Here is an 18,229-nt window from a genome sequence, read left to right on the forward strand (position 1 = left end):
CACAGCATTTGAAATTATCTCAGTTGCAAAAGCAGAAATACCAGCAGAAAACTAGCCTATCAAAGAAATAAGTGGGGAAGAAATCCAACATCAGCTTTGCAACTAGGCTGGGCTTTTTCCCCTATGAGTAGACTACAGCATGGATAGACCAGAAAGACACGCTGCTATTCCCATAAACTTCTTTCCACATCCTGTGCTGATGAAACAGACTACCTCCATCCATCAAGGACTCTGTTGAGACTTTAAAACTATGCAAACAGAAGACTTTCAACCTGTTCTCTCTTTGGTAGAAAGATACTATTTTAACTACATCCTTATACTCTAGATTCTCTATGATTAATTTTTTTTATGCTGTCCCTATTCTAGTTATTTCAAGAAAAAGAATAGGGTACTGTGATTGGAATAAAGATATTTTCAAGACATCAGTTCATACATAAAGTCTTTCAGAGACAAAGATCCCCTGCAGTTATTAAATGTAAGTGCACAGCAAAGCCAACAGATGAGATCATCCCTAAGTGAACAGAGTTTCTCTCGGCAAGTCCGTAATTTCTCTTGCCTCAAACTCTACCAACTGAATAACTACTTGGATCATATAGTCTGATGACAAAAGCCACAAAAAACTACCTTGAAATAAACATTGAGGATTTTTTTCCTGGTGAGTAGAGACCATTAAATTATACAGGCATTTATATAATGTCTCTCTGAAGTGAGGAACAGCTTCAGTTTGGCCATGCTCTTTCCCTGTGCAGTCATTCCCCGGACTGTCCTTGCTCAAATTATTAACTTGTGAGCTGCCATGACTAAATTGCAAAGATACTTCATCTTCCTTTGTAAAGGAGTACACATTCAGAGGGACAAAAGACTGCACAGCTCACTGCCCTTCCCTCACAAGGCTGTTTGCTGCACTACTGTAACTGGACTTCCTATTGTACATGAGGGCTTCAATCAAATAAAGGCCTTGAGAAATTCAACATTATGTAGATATTTTAAAAGGTGTCCTTGAGTAGTCAAACAAACTGAAAGACAACTAGAAGGAAAAGAAAAGGAAGATAAAGATGGTGATAAGAAGATCAGACAACTGTACTGTGAAATCCAATATGAGCAAAAGCATAATTTGGTCATTCTAAAGCCTACAAACCACAGATATTGTTAATCTCTCCACAGCTGTCTGAAATCATAAGTGGTTTCTCCTGCCAGAAGGAAATTATTCTTGAAGAAGTATTTGAAATAGAAAAAGTTGGTGGATGTGATCAAAAAATATTTTTCCAGTTGACTGGACTGTGCCCTTACTTATCCAGTAATGAGTTTTCAATACCATCATATGCCCTTGTGTACAGAAGGCTTGGGCATTGAGCACCTCTCCACAAACACTACAGTAATTCATTTCTGGTGCATCAAGGTCTTGCTGCACTCAAAATTACTTCAGTCAACAACTTTGGGCTAGAATCTCAGCATCGCTGCAGATGCTCTGTACCAACCAGCAACACGTTTCACAGGAGATAAAAACACTGGAAGGATAAATGCCCTTGAAACAGGATGGAGGGAACCAGAAACTGAGAAGGGACCAAGTTCTCTCCAGTCCCAGCCTTCCCTTTGCTTATTCCCAGTACCCATCTGGAAGGGTCAGAGTATGCCAATAGCTCCAGCTATGGGAAAGTTAGCAGTGAGATGACCTGTTGCCAGCATGATCTTGAATAAGGAATTAAGTTATTCTAGTCAAGTCTCAAAGGTAATTATTATCCAAGCACTTGAGCTCAGATTCATTGTATTTCTCTTAAGACATGCATATGATGTACTTTAATGAAGAAATTAAAAATGGCAGAAGCCAGCCCAACTTACGGAACAGGGCAGCAGAACAGAGTAGGAAAAACCCCTATAGATCTAAAAGCATCTATTATTTTTTCCCCACACCAAATAAAGTTAGATTGTTATAAATTCATGTGACCCTAGCTTAGACCCAGAGCTGGTGTATATTTAAATGTATTAAGGTGTGGGATGAGAATTTCTCATCCCATCTACTGCTGGGTCAGCACATATTTGAATTTCCTTTGGGAGGGTATTGTGACATGATGTTCCCTTGCCTATAACATCCTCTTGTCTTCCAATAAATGTCATCTACCACTTCTTGCACCTTCCCATCTGAAATGTCAAATCAAATCAGAGGCTTACAGTGTGAAGGTCTCCTACTCACTGCAATGTAAGATGTTCTGACCAGGACAAGCTGGACTAAATATTTCTGCTGCCTGTCAAGAAAGTTGTATAGAAGGAAAGACATGATTCAAAGTTCACTGAGCAGCATTATATAATAGAACTCCATGGATGGCAGCAATAAGCATTGTCTGAAAGGTGAGCACTGCACATCTGAACATCTTTGTCACCACCCAACGCATCCCATCATCCCTGTGCCTGAAAGGGAGCAGAACCCCACTGGGGTTTATAGCCTGAAGTGTATTTCAGCCCTTTATAACTCAAGAACCTGCTTTATGATCCTCATCATGGCAGAGGAGGAGGCAACCATATCCCAGAAGATCCCTCAGCATACATGGGACCAAAGAAGAGCTCTCTTCCAAGCACCACTTGGAATGCCTTTAACACCACACTGGTGAAATTCAGATGCAGAGAGAAGGGGTTATGTAAACAGGCATTTATTCAGACACTGCCAGCTCAGGATTTACTTTTTTACTCTGTATTCCTCGTCTGAACTTTAATAAAGGCTTGTGTCTCAGTAGCCTCTGATAACATCCAGTGGGACAAATTCAGTGTACACTGAATTCACTGTGCAATTGCAGTGAACAGAATCTGTGCCCTGAAAGACTTTTGCTGATCCTGTTTAGCACTTCCACTGCTCATATAGATAATTTTGTATATATGTAAAGACTTGAATTGCAAGGCTTGATTTTAAAAATTAAAAACTCCATAATTCAGCATCCTATGTGCTTCTGGATACGTTTTGTCTGTACAATTAATTCTAAATCCAGGTGTTATTATATGGGTTATATTCCATGAATGCTTCACTTCCCATTTTAGTTACTACTCTAAAACTACCTTGCACAATCTATTTCTCTACAATATCTGAAACTATTTAATAAAAGACAGTATGGCTGCCCAGAATTAATTTATGTACTAGTCTTCCCAAAAGAGCACAAGGCTTCAGTTCATTGAGTATAGGATGAGGTGAAGGAGATCCAGGATGATTCTAAACATGCCTCCACTGGATCATCAGCCACACTGATGAAAAGGATGGAGACGACATGCCAACCTAACAGAAAACACATTAATTGGAAAACATCCAAACCTTTAAGAAAATATGCCATTAGCTTATTATTCTTACCTCCTAGGGTTCTGCTATATCAGGTTTAATTACAGCAATTGTGACAAAAATCATAATAAAGAGATATAGCTGCAAGCTGATCTTGCCCAGAGATTCCACCCACCAGGGTAAGATGAAATGCAGCACCAGGAAGGCACTGCAGTACAAGCTCAGCGAGTTGTACGTGCAAATCAGTTTCATCAAAAATATTTCTAAGTACAGCCTAACTTGAAGGGAACAAGATATTAAGGTGGCATGCACAAGGCTGAGATTCAGGAGGCACTCCCAGGACCAGGAGACTTAGGAAGGAGAAGCAAAATGCCCATCTCATACTGCAGTAGAAATACAGTAAGGGTGCACAAGTGCCAGACTCACTGGCAGCACAGTCAATACCCCAAACACAACACCCAAGTCTGGCACTGGACATTACTGGAATCAGCTAAAGATGACACTTGTGTCCTCAGGCAACTGACCAGCCTGATCATGCCTAGGGAAAAGAATATCCAAGTTTAGATGGTTAACAGAAGGGGTTACAGAGTTTTTGCTTGTAGCTACACAAGTGGGCAACAGGCATAAAGCAAAGGGAAAAGGAGCTAGCAGCACAGAGCTCTAAAAGGAGTGAGAAATAAAATATCCCCAAAAAAATAGTCCCATTTCTGAAATTGATACCATTATCATAAATGTTTGTATAACACATTTGCAAATGCAGTAGATTTTACACTTTAAGGATTAAACAGCTTTTCTGAATGTAGCCACAGCAGATGCAGGATATATGGAGAACCATTCTTAGTACATGGACACAGTTCAAGTAAAATACTCCAATCCTGGAATATCAGTAAGTGAACAGCTTTCAAATGTGCAGGAATGCAACTTCATCCACACAAAAGAAGCCTTTGCCAGGAGCACACACAAAGACAAAATTGGATCTTGACACTTCATAATGGACTAAAGAAAAGCTACTTGGGAAATACAGAATCACAGAATAGGTTGGGTTGGAAAGGACCCTAAAGGGCACTCAATTCTAACCCCCTTGCCACAGGCCGGGACACCTTTCACTAGAATCAAGTTGCCCAAAGCCACATCCAATCTGTCTTCAAACTCATCTAGTTCCAGAGCTTTAATATTTCCCTGAGATTTAAGAAGCATCTTTCCAAAATGAGAGCAAGTGGTCTAGAATTGTAGAGAAGGGCAGAAAACAGAAATTTCCAGCTATTATTTCCCCATTCCAGCAAAACTCTTTCCTACTGGAAAATTGTCGGGTTTTCGGCTGTTGTTTGAGGGGCCTGGAAAGGCCCGGAGTGGCCTTGGGACAGCCCGCGTATCGAAGGACGAGAAGAGGCTTCAGTTCTTCTTTCGGTTTTTATGTTTATTAATTGTTTATCTAAAAGATGTTCTTTCAGCCCAACAGAGGTCTGCTCAGCAGTCAGCCATGAGCACACTGTGCCGCCCTCCGTACAGACACCTATCTTTATACCCATGGTTACGTGTACAATATTTATCATTTTTCCCCAATACCATTTATTCTTATTGCTGGGTGCACTTTCAGTAATAACCAATCCAAAAATGCCACCATCACCAAAGAAGATGGAGGAGAAGAAGAAGAAGAAGGAGGACAGGACACACCCCAATTCCTCCATCTTACTTCTCTAAACCCCCCTGTACATAAATCCTAAACCCTGTGTCTCACCTCTAATTAGCTAATCTTTTCGCCATTCACCCCAGTGAAGTCCTCTTATCTTCATACAGGTGTCGTCTCCCGTGTAGGGTCAAAGTCCTGCCACCAGACACTTCTGGCAACATTCCAGGACTCCCGGGCCCCCCAAGGGTGGTCTCGGTGGCTCGGCATCTCAGGACTCAGATCCTGAGAGCCCACAGAAAATAACCAAGTTATCCTAAGAAATTAAAAATACCAATATTCATCTGTTACTCTATAGACTTTCAACTATGGAATAAAAGATGTTACTATGAAATTGCATGACAATAACGTCTTTAAAGACAAATATTAAGTATTCTTGACATATAGACCATGATATTTAAGAACGCTTTGGTTGTCTTTAAAAGGAGGGAGCAAAAGAAAATACCTTGTTTCTCTGTTTATATTTCCTACAGACTTGGTGGCATTTATTGCAATCCAGCAGTGCTGGGACAATGACTAGGAACTTCAGTCTTGGACTGGGTTCCCCTGAGTCCAGGCACTGTGTGATTGTGGAACTAATAGTGTTCCAGACCCAATTTATTCACCATTTGATGAAAAATTCTAGTGCTTCTGCAATATCACACCCAATATCACAGTACAAGCTGATTTTGTACTAGGATAGAAAGATGTACTTGAAAAAAAAAAACAAAACAACCCTAGCTAGATATACTACTAATATTCAAAATCCAAGAAAAGAAATAAAGTGGAATGATCTAATGATGCTCAAACTGTACACCTCACCCACAAAGTTGTTACTTAAGACCAAGCCTGCAATTTTATTATTCATATTATACCAGGGCAAAAAAACAGAGTCTGAAATAGTCCTGGTCGTTTAAAAGACTCAGAATCTTGTACTCCAAAAGGAAGTAAAAACATGTATACTCTTGAGGTCCCTCAAGGAAGTAGGACATAGTAATGTAAGCTGCGCACTGCCTCTGTGGCAACCTTTAAGCCTCAACTCATGCTCCTCTGATTTTGCCTAATTAGGATAATTTAAGCCTGAGGCTTTGATCATTCTGGAGCCTGATGCCATGCCATGAAGTACAAAAACAGTAAAGAGGCTTACTTCAAACAGTTGCACATGACCCCTGGCAATAATACAGCTCTTGAATCGCTTCAGCACTGGACAGCTCTGCAGCTTCTCCAAATATGCTGACCTGGACATGAAGCTGAGCATGATTTCCCCTCAGCTATTCCTCCTAATCCTGTAAAGTGAATCTGAGAAATACAATGTGCACAGCAGTTGAAGGATGCCAGTCTCACTTCTAACAGGAGAAAAGCAGACTCACATCACCACAGATATTCCTACTAGGATAATATTTATGAGGAGATTTTAAAATAATATTTCAGCTAGGCCAGATATAGTCAGTTACTTATCTCTGCTTGGAGGATGCTGGTGCCTGCTGGATCCTCAGCCCAGAGTTAGAAACGACAGGGATAATCACTCAAATGCCTTGTTGGAAATGGGTACCATCATACCTGCAGCACAGTGCATGCCTGCAGCTGTGCTGCATCAGGGATGCAGTCAGGCATTATGAACTGTATTGCTCTGCCATATCACTAAAAAGCATGATGGAAGGTTCTGACAGTATCTCTCATTAGGCTTAGGGCTATGCTGCTCCCATCAGACAGAAGAAAAGTGGAAGCAGTGTCCTGCCAGAGTCCATAACGTGTCTTAGCAAGCGGGCCCAGACTCCTATGTCATGAATTACCTGGTTGGAAGAACAGCAGCTTGTTTCAATATTAAAAAAAAATCCCTTTCATTGGTTTAACCTTTGGTCCCTTAACCCTGAATTTCACCTCTCTGAACTACAAACAACAATCACAACTCATGAATATTTGGGGAGGGACAGTAGCTTCACCCTATTCCAGAAAAGGAAGAGTGAACTGCACTATTTAGCATGAACCCACACCAGATGATAATGAAATGAATTAGCAATAAAAATTTATTTCATGTATAAAAACCTTTTAAAAGAGAAATAAGCCAAGCTCCGAATTACCATTAAAATTAACTTCCATTGATGCTCTGCCAGTGCTGCTGAACTAATGTTCTTTGCAGAAGCCAAGTGGATTGATGATTGAGTGGTATCAATTAACATGAACTGTTGTGCTAGTTTCTTCAGCTGGAGATCAAAGCATTTTGTTTAGGAGAAAAGAAAAATGCAGCACCACTAAGGTTTTCCTCTTCTGCATTACTCTCCATTTCCAATATCTAGTCTCTGGCGCAACTAGCATTCCCTCCCAAGCATAACTTTGTATTTAAGTAACCATCAACCATAAAGTCAAAATAAAAATTCCATCTTCTGGGAATTAAAGCTCTAAATAGAATAGTTCACACACCACAGGCAACTGAAGGTTGTATTGCATAGCTAGCACACAACTGAGTATGGCTGAGTGCTGTTCAGGTGACTGGACGCAGCTTGTGCTGGTTTCTCTCCCTGTGGCTCCCTGGCAAGAAGACAAATCTCTCTTCAAGGTGGCTGCCTGTTTTTTCGTACAGGCAGCACTACTGAGTCTCTCAGCCCTCTTCCTTGTCAAATATCAATTTGAGAGTGTGATGCTTATATTTTTGTCAGCTTATAAACCACCCAATTTTGTCAATCCATGCCAGTGAGTTGCAGCTGGAGGCATCTAAGTAGTAAGAAAGTTGTGACAACAGAGAAAGAGCATCAAAAAGGAGGGAAATTACATAGTGAAAGAATTCTGACTGCCCCAGAAACTCACACACATTTTGTCAGGTCACTCAAAACACTCCCAATCAGCAGTCTAGACTGGAGCAAATGTCTGGGGAACAGTTTAAAGAACAAAATATTTTGGCTTTTGTGATTCGTGCCCAGTCATCATCTGAGTGTTTTGCCTTTGACCCATGCAGGGTAGGAGAGGTACACGGGCTCTGTCTCAAGGCTTGGCCTCACCAGAGTTTCTCTGTACCTACTGCAAGTCCCACTGTGATAACCAAATTCAACTAAGTGGTCTACCTGGATCTCAAAGCAGGCAAATTCACTACAACACACTCCAAATGTGGAATGCTAGCAAACACACCTGTGAAAGCCACGGGAAACAGTCATGAGATTTGTTAATATTAACATCTCTATTAGCAACAAGAGTTGTGCCTGAAAGGAATGGACAATTTAAGACCTAAAGTACATCCACTGCTTCTCTTTGCTCTTTAGGGGCAAGGATCTACTCCAGCAGCTGTAGCCAAACATGACTTCACTTGGCTCTAGCACGCTGTCCCTGCTAAATCCCAAAATACCCTGTGGAGGGAAACAAACAACAGCAGGTATGGAAAGCAGTTAAGGAACTGACAAAGGCCACATTCCTTCTCAATTGTGAGATGAGCTGGAAATCAGTGAAAAAAACTCCATGCTGATGGCAAGAGCTGCAATCAAGACTTGCATCAATAGAGCAAGACTATCAGCTGTGAGAAGGCAGAGATTGAGACTGAAGCCAAACCTAAAAAGAACCTCAAAGGTGCAGTCCCATATTTTGGAGTCACCCAAAAAAAGGGCCTAAATTTTACTTCTTCATAGGTATCTTAAGGTGTTTGGGGCTGGAATTATACCTAGCAGTTGCTTGCAATAGCAGAAGACTACACTGATTCAGCAGCTCTTCCTCATCCTGCACAGAGGTGTCAGGAGAAGGCAGTAAAAATTATCTGTATTTCATGGATGTGAACAGGGAAAAAACACAAGAGCAATTAAATATTTTAATTCTCCTCTCTAAGTTCTGCCACTATGACCTCACTACATTACTTGAAGTACTCTCTACTCAGCTAACATTTTTATTAAGAATAAACCACCTCTGGCCTCCATTCCACTTTAACCACCATTACCCACCCATAAGACTCGCTCAGCACAGCCACTGAAAGTGCTCTGAACAGCATCAGAGCTATGCTGCCTTGTGCAGCAGACCAGCAGGGAATACTTTAATTAGTGTTTTCTTCTGAAGCGTAAAAAGATATTCTGAAATTACTTTGCCTGGTAACAAACTGCATCTTTCACACTATTGGAGAACCAAAACTGATTCCTGCTTCATGTAATTTCCTTAGTTTAATTTTTTTGTTGTTTTGTTTTACAGATTTCCTTCTATCATGATGACAGCTACAAAAAAATATTGCAAAAGCAATGGAGAATTGAATGTTGATATTAAAGGAAATTAGGTTTTCACTTGCCTTGCTGAAATAAGTTATTCAAGATGGGTGGGAACAACCCCAGCAGAAAAAGAAAACCTACAAACTACTTTATTTCTCCAAATTTCCTTTGCCTCCTTCGCAGGGTGACTTGGTTCATTGGCTCTGAACTCAGAGTGAAGCAGAGGTCACTTCTCCCTCTCAAAGCAGGCACGGCTCACACACAGCAGCACCAGAAGCCTTTACATGGGTCAGGTTCTGGAGCCACTGCCCTGCCAGGCTGGCATCCAGTCACCAGCAATTACAGAGACAATTAAATACACATTTTCCTGCTATGCAATGAAGTGCATTTCAATAACATTCTTGTGTACTTATTAAAATGTTTTCCACTGGAAGATCTCCAGAATGATAAATATTCATTAATCACCACAAAACTACACGAAAACTACATCAAATAGGTGATCACAGCCAGAGTTAAAGGCCATTCTATATTAAGTCAAACTTCATGCTGCTCTGTTGACATACAGCCAACTTGCTGTGAGCCATTCCAGCCCCAGAATTACCTTTCTTGCAAGAAAACACTTTGGCCAACAGCCCCCCTGCATTTGTCAATCATCCCAAAAGCTTTGGCTGAGAGAAGCAAGGGCCGATCCAGGCATCCATGAACTGATAATCCTCAACTACCTTAGCAGCTGAGCCAGATCACAGGACCAAGGTCAGGACAAGTGACCTTCAGCACCTCTAAGGAAAGCTCATGGGCCAGGGGGAAGAAGGAAGGGCACAGCCAGATCCCACACTTTCCCACAGGCCATGGGATCACCAATGTACAGCTCAGCTAGTTGAGTCACCCACACCTCAGGAAAGGATGACAGAAACCTTTGCCATGGCAGCAGTCAGCTCTCCCTGCCCACACCTGACACAAAAGGTTCTCAGTGAACAGCCCAGAGGACAAGACTTGGCTGGAGTTAACAGAACCCCAGAACACACACTCAAGGGGTAGTCCATATAGAAATAAGGGTTTTGACATGATTTTTGCAATAAAGGTAAAATTGTTCCTGAAAAATCATCCTAGCAGAGAATCCAGTACACTGTGTTGCAAGCAAACCACTTGATACTAATATAGCTTATTTTGTTCCAGAACAGGAACAAGCAATTCTATTGGGAAAGCTGGAGTTGAAATAAAAAAATTCAGACAGCAACATTTTTTACAATTAGAGAAATTTCTAACACATCACTAGGCTGTTTGAATTTTATTACCCATGTAGAAGACTTGAAACACAGTTTACAGAGAATTTGTACTGCAGAGTACTGCTGTGTCTGATGCTCAATAAGAATACAGAAGTTCAGATACTTTCATTTGTATACATGAGTATTTGTACATATGCATGTTTTAATTAAGCCTTATTAATGTACTTAGTCTATTTTCTCTCTATAATTATACAGTTATGCAGAAAAACATTCAAAAGCCTAGATGACTCAGGAGTTTGACAGCAAGATATGAACTGCCAAATTTAGTCAACAGTACAAATTCAGCAACCCAGCTTAAGTCACTAATCTGGAGCAGACAGTCATTTAAATACAACTCTGACAAGTTTTATCCTTTTTTCTTTGTTAATTGTCTGCTAAAAGGCTGCAAATAAAATCTGAAATTTATTCATTATTCAGAATGATTCATAAATGTCTACCCTGACAAACCCTCAGCCTACAAATATCTTAAGCTATGGCTGTCACAACTAAGTAAACAATTTGCAATTCATGGTGTAACTTATGTAATGAATTTCTTCACCTTATGTAACCAGCTTGAACAGTTTAAAGAGCTGACAAACACAACATACATTTTTAATTGCACACTCCCAGTTAACAGTTGGGTTGTTAGAGGAATCACCCTCCCAGGAAACATACAGTGCCACGTGATTTAGGTTGCAAATATCAAATCTTCTGCTTGAGACCATGCTTTGAAACTCACTTTGCCCACACCAAAAGAAGAAGGCAAGTTCAAGCTATAAATGCTTTTCCACTTATGCTGTTGTAGTAGTAGTACCAAAAAAGCTTCCAATTTAGGCATGATTTTTTTTTAAATTTCAGAAAATGACAATTTATTCCATCTTCTCCAGTATTACAAGATTTGGAAAATGGACATTTACCAGGAAGCTACTGCATTCTTCCTGAAATCATCAAGTGTGCCCACAAGCTCTGCATCAAGGGTTGGGGTCACACTAACACAGGCTTTGTGCTCCTCTGCTCTCTTCCCAATGCTGCACTTCACTCCAGGAGTTAAAATTTAAATATATGAAACTACACTGCAGAAGATTGCTTAAAGCAGTTCCTCAAAAAAAAATTAAAAGCTTCAGGCAGCCTGAGTTTACCATTTGTCTCAGAATCCAATTCCACAGTTTATCACCATGCTCAATTGTCTTGTACTGAACTAAAATTTTACATTTCAGTTCATTATTAACCATTTTTTCCTGTATGATTCTCCAAATTGTGCTTTTACTAGAGCCACAGAGAGTGTGATGATCAGATCTTTTCCCCCTATTTTTTGTGCCAAGGTACAAGCCATATTTCAATACTATTAATAGGGCTCTTAGAACCCTTTAAATTGTGTGTAAAGCCAGGAGAAGGAAGGTGACTTTAATGGGGCTACTACTGAACATGAATAAAGCTCTGAAGTCTGGCCCTACTGATTTAGCTTTGAAAAAAAAAAATTAACTCCTAAGCCAATCATCCCAGTGTCCCAGTTTTCAGTGTTCTTTGATTTCCCCCAGTATTACTCAGATAGAAAAGTGAAATATTTCTGCGCTGCCAGGCAATAGCTATCAACAGTTCTGGAGTACTCTGATGCTTTGCCCCACTTACAACAGACTTTAACATCATGCCAGTTTAATATCAGTTCTCACACAGATTACAACTCCTATTTTTCACTACAAGGAACTATTCCTAGACACGACTCTGCCCAACAGCAACAAGAATTTTACAAGACCCCAGGCATGAAACAGCAAGGCCCCCCTACATGAGGGCATTGGCACCACATCTATGAAACACTCCTTGACAATAAGGCAGTGGGGAATTGGATCCCAGGACAGTAGCCTTAAACTTGAAAAAAAACCACTTTTCATAACCAAATAATCAAAGTACTCCATGTTGTTTGGGGTTATTTTTATTTCTGCCAACTTCCATTACTGTACTTTTAAATAAATATTACTAAAAATTGATTATTATTTTATTATATTACTAAAAATTTCTTATTACAAAAAATAATAAGAATCTCAATATAAAAATTAGAAAATAATTTCATTATAACAACTTGAAATATTTTAAAGATGTCACTGAAATTTAAGGAAAGAAAGACCAAAAAAAAAAATGAGCCTATCTTGAACTACCAAAAAAACACTATCTAAAAAGTCTGGTACTACCTTTGCACAACTATGTTCTCATTTTTCAGACAGCTCTCACCTCTGGGACTCCGTCTGTCCTCAAGATTTTCCTTTACCAGTGGTAACATGTTCCTGTTGACTTGCCCTGGAGGTAGAAACAGCCCTGTGTACTCCCCCATCAACACACACACACACTTGTATTTCTTTCCTTCCTGCCCATGTTCCACTGCTATTTCAGTCTATTCTTCTGTCTAGACAAATTTTACAACTATTCACGTTACTGGGCTTTCCTAATAAAAATACCCCTGTGCAATCTGCCATCACTGTGCCTGTGCCACTTAAGATGAATGTAAACACACAAAATAAAGCTGAAAAGGCACATGGGCCTCGTATCTGTTGGATGTACAGGAGTCACACAGATATGAAATCCAAAAGCAGTTATTGCAGTTCTTCAGAGGAGGATTTATTAGACTCTTTTCTGAAGAAAACCCCCACAGTATAGATGGTGTTCCCACCAACCCCCACTCTAACACTATATCCCAGGCAAATTATCTTTTTAGACAAGACTACAGCACTTACAAAGAGTAGCATCAAATTCTGCATTATGAGCCAATTGCAGAGCAGTAACCTTTTGTATTTTACCAACATTTCCCAAAGTATTTTGTCTGTTAAGACTCAGCTCCAATAACATAGCAATTAAACTCACGGAAGACAGCTGAAAACCTACCCTGAATATCTAGGCATTGATCAATAACCAGAATAAAATTAAAATTAGGCCAATATTTGTCAATCACATGTGCTTCATAAATCTTCAGGTTCTTTTAGGGCTAGATTGATTTTTTTGCACATTTGGAATGGATGTTGTCAAACAACGCACAGAATAAAATCCAAATATCAATGAGAGTATTAAAATTTAGACCTTAGACATAAATCCTGGATGAAAGAGACAGGCTTTATAATACTTTTGCCACTTATAATGTTCCCCTCAGCAACATCTGGCATAAAGCAGCAGTTTTCCCCTAAAACCTCACACAATGTGATACATATCACAATAAAATTCATTTAATATGATCACTTATAATACATAAAATGTCAATTCAATTAGACTACCACCATTATAGCTTCCTGGTAATAGTTTGCTCTACAGAAGTGTGACCTAGTACTCCTCGTATTTGTTACTCTAGGGGGGAAAAAGTGGTGATACTGCACTATGTAAGGTACCATCAGAAGGTAAGAAAGCTGTCAGAGCCACTGGCTTCAGCCTATTGAAACTTATAGACCTATAAAGCATCTCAAATGGAGGTATGGATCCCTGAATAATGAATTTAAGCCTAATGACAATAGCCTCACTTTTCTCATTATCTTTCACAAACCCATAGAAATAGTTCCTGGACCATTGGTCGAAGACCATTACTTCAGGGCAGAGAAGAATTACATGCTGACACTCACAGTACTGCTGACTGAGTCATAAGGTGAATAATTACAGACTCTGCAGCAAAGCACAAACTCCTGGGGCTGGCCAGTGCAAGGCTCTGTGCCAGCACACAGGACCTGTTTGAGGAGCTGCTCCAGTAAGCAGAGTCAGTGCAAGACAGGAAACTACACACAGGTGTCCAACTGCACACAGCACAGTTCACTGGGTTGACACTGAAGGTTGCGGTTTGAGAGCTTTTAGCTGCCATTCTCTCTTGCAAGTCACCAAACCCACACACTCAAAACCCCAAACTGAAAACACAACTCTAAATAACAGGAAGAGTCCTATTAACCCAATTGAATCCATTTTTCCTGGTCCCTTTGGCCCCTGAACCTTTTGTGGGAAAGTGTTGATAAATTCTCTGTTGTTTAAATCTATTTTTCACTTACTCTTAAGTAAACACAGACCAAACATACATAAAGCTTTTTTCCCTTACTGCTCATTCACCAACTCCACAGTCACACCAAGTCCTGATCCCCTTCAGATCGGCATGGAGCCATTGTGTCCTGCCAGGGCTGCAAGAGCTTCAGGGGAAGCTCTCAGGCCCATGCAGACCCCAAGCTACAGCCTCCCTGGATTGAAAACAAAGGAGCTGGACATCCAGCCTGCACAGAGACAACCTCACAGGCCACTGGTTTTGCTAGGAGGATCACATACAGCTGCTCTACAAGCCAAGCCTACATCACCCAGCCCTAGCACTCCCCAGGTGGATGTCACTGCCTTGGGTGGCTCAGGGAAGAAACCCCCACAGCTCCTCCCAAGAGGTGAGGAGCCCCCAAACCAACAGCCAGGTTTCCCCAGGCTGAAGAAAAGGCCAGGAAAGAAAAAGATGTCATGTCATCCCACAATTAATGTGGTGTTTGTTTCCTCATGCTGCGCAAGCCATGAGGACATGGGGGAGGTACCTGCAGCTCCAGCAGCAGGTCCCCTGTCACCTCCCAGACCAGGGAGGGTCCCCAATTGAGGGCGATGCACTTCTGTACCACAGAACTACACTTCAGGGCACACAAAGGGCCTCAGCCAGCTGCTACTCCTTCTCGCACAATCTGCCTGCAAGAAGAGCTGTACCCAGTCCAGGCAATCACCAAAGCCTACCCTGCTGGTTTGGGCCACAGAGGCCACAGCACCTTGGTCCCCAAACCCAGAGGGACACCCCAGCACCAGCTCCGAGCAGCCTCAGGAGAGTCCAGGTGCACAAAACCAGGACCCACCTGTACCCAGCCATGCACATACCTGGCTCAAATGGTGGGAAAAGCCTCATGAGTGGAACAAACCCACAAGCTGGAGTACAGGGACTGGTAATGGGGTCCAGCATCACAATGACAGTTCATCCATCCAGCAATGAGCAAGTCAGGAACATGGCACCCCATGAGGTGTAAGCCAGCACCTCACAGCAGAGCTCAGAGAAGCGCCAGCACCCTCAGGCAGAGATGAAATGGCCCCCGGGATGGGTGTGGGGGCCCAGGTGGAGCCAATTAGGGCTGTGAGGGGCCCTGATTGCCTCCAGCTGGCACCACCTCTGCTGAGGAGCAGCTGTGGCTGCCACCAGAGCCATGTGGCACCAGGGGCTTGTTTTCCCCACAGAAACATGGAGGAGCCATGCCCAGAGTGCAGCCCACCCCATCAGTGCCTCGGTGATGTGAGGGTCAGCAGGCTGAGGGATCGCAGCAAATGGCGTCCAGTCAGGATCGGGCCCTGCCATGGCCCGGCTGGAGTCAACTGTGGTGGTGTTTCCTTTTCCCTCAAGAAAACATCTAGCTGATAAAAGGCAAACAAATTCCATCATAAATTTTCCTAGGATTATTTACAATGTTCTTTTGGAAGAAGAGATTAACAGCTAGGGGCCTTGCGTGTCTCCCCTTCCAGCAGTAAACAGCCACTGAAATAAATGAGTTGTCAAGAAAAGAACATGAGAAAAGTCCACAAAATTTTCACCCCAGCACCAGTGGTTGAATGACACTTGTGCTTCTGTCTTTTACTTGCCTCACTCCTCCAGAAACCCCTGGCCTGAGCATCCTTGTGCTCATGGCCTTGGGTTTTTTTCTGCACCCCACCCACAGTCCTGAGGGAATGCCCAGGCAGGTGTCATGCCTGCCAAAAATGACCCTTGGAAATATTTAGCAAGCAAGGACCAAAGGTCTGGTGCAGAGACTCCGTCTTTGGATGTAAACAATCTACTATGCTGCAGCTGAACAAAATTAAAGCAGTCTGAAGTTTACTTGGGGAGGAAAGCAACAATAACACAGATCTCATCCCTGAGCGTGTGGGGGGGTCCTGCTATGGGCTACACTCAGAAGAGAAGCTGTGTCTCTGACAATGAAGAAATTTGTGAAACCAGCCTTTGTTCTTCTTACCTGTGTGGCAAGGTATCTGATGGATAAACTCACCAGATTTTCATGGGTTTAGACTAGATATTAAGATAACATATTTGAAAGATTGGGCCAAATTAACAAGATTCCTGAAACTTGCACACTCAATGGGAACATAACAAGGAAGTCATAGCAATATATATATATTACATATATAGTAATAAATTAATACACAGATTCGGTGTGTTGAATTAGAAGAGGTCATTTGAATAACTGGTGCACTCACAAAGATTGTTTTGGAAGAAACAAAATATGTGGTAGAGGAAAGCTGTCTCAGGCAGGTGAACTGGTAATCTCCAGTTCACCTCTATTCTAGAGCAGGCTGACTCCATGCAGCACAGCCTCCCAGTTTTTGCCTTCAGGGCCTGTTACTTACCTCTGTAGATACTTCACTGACAACACAGTACTATATGTTTTGACAGCAGAAGGTTCTTTGTAGTTTTCAGACTATTTTGTCACTTCCTTCTGTGTCATTTCTTATGACACAAATTAATTCTTCTCCTCTTAGCATTAACACCCACCAAATATTTGTAGTCTTTTAGTGTGTGCCCACCTTCATCATCTCTTGCCCACGTTAAGCGCACCTAATCTTTCAACTTAAATCAATCCTGAAGCCATCCTGATAATTTTTGATGCTTTTCTTTGAACTCCTCTCAGTTTGTTGAGACACTGCTATCAAAGTTTTGTTTAAGGCTTGATGTGATAGTTTTAGATGTATATGCATCAGAAGGGTATAGAATTAATCTATTACCACCTTGAACTGCAATATAATGCTCCTACTTTGCAGATTAATATGGAATGTCCTAGCCTAAGTTTCTGAGCTGATCTTCAGGCTTTTGATTCTTTTTGAGAGTCATGAGTTCCAGATTATTTTTGTATCTTGTTTTTTCCATTAGAAGAGAAACGGGTTCTGAAAAATCTCAATAGGAGGAGCATCATAATACAGTATAATAATCAGAAAAGAAAGCTTCAATGTATTTTTCAAAGTCTCCATGACATTTTGCCCTAAAGAAAATATTGGTTTGGCTGAATTCTTGTTTAGTGTCTGTGTGTACAGTGATTACTGCTGGGACAGCAAAGGACCACCAAATCCCATAATCCTGACTCCACTGCAGAGCACCATCCATCACTATATACAACTCATATAGCCTTGGATTATGTGTAGCTGCATTCACATGGTGAAGGAAGCTCAGTGACAGGATCACAAGAAGATATGTGGTACAGTCCTGCTGACAGATGGACAGGAGATTGAGAAGACTGTGAGGAAACAGTACTGGAGAAAGGAACTCAAAAGTCACCCAACTCATACATGGGACAAATGAACAAGTACACAGAGGAGGATCCCCAGACCTCTTTAAGAGGCCCAGCCTAACCTCACTGATAAGGTGTAAGTCTCCTGTCTTGCCTGGACTGATGGCTGCCCGCTCACTGTGTTGAGGCTCCCTAAAAAAACCAGTTACCTTTGTGCTCCTGCTGGGAGAGGCCACAATTACTGCATGCTGGCCACTTCTGGCTCTTCCAAGATAGGGAACATTATGAGTTACATAATCTGCATGGGAAGACACTGGGTCTATGCAAAAGAGGCAGGAGATGAAGATGAGAACTAACAGGGCAACTTGAAAGGACAAGACTAATAATAAAAAATGGGACTAAGGAAAGGGACAGAAAGAAAGGGAGCAGAGAAGAGCAGGGATCAAAGGAGCAGGAGGAATAGTAGTAGGGAGGCTGAGAAGAAACATTGTGACAGCCCCAGACTGTCATAACCCAGGGTGACAGACTGCATCAGGCCATTAAGAGCACAATTTCATGTCACACGCAAATATGATCCGAAGGAAGTTCTGGCAGCTTCCAAAGGGACAATCTTTGCATTTCAA

The 18,229-nt window shown here is 41.6% G+C and overlaps 1 protein-coding gene across 1 annotated transcript in view; it reads right to left on the reverse strand.

The window, feature by feature from the left end:
• The window catches only part of TMEM178B (transmembrane protein 178B), a 233,934-nt gene that overhangs the window by 176,260 nt on the left and 39,445 nt on the right, over positions 1-18,229 (reverse strand). The window lies entirely within an intron of this gene.

The sequence above is a fragment of the Zonotrichia leucophrys genome, chromosome 1A (assembly GCF_028769735.1).
Source record: "Zonotrichia leucophrys gambelii isolate GWCS_2022_RI chromosome 1A, RI_Zleu_2.0, whole genome shotgun sequence".
In the NCBI taxonomy this organism is placed as follows: domain Eukaryota; kingdom Metazoa; phylum Chordata; class Aves; order Passeriformes; family Passerellidae; genus Zonotrichia; species Zonotrichia leucophrys.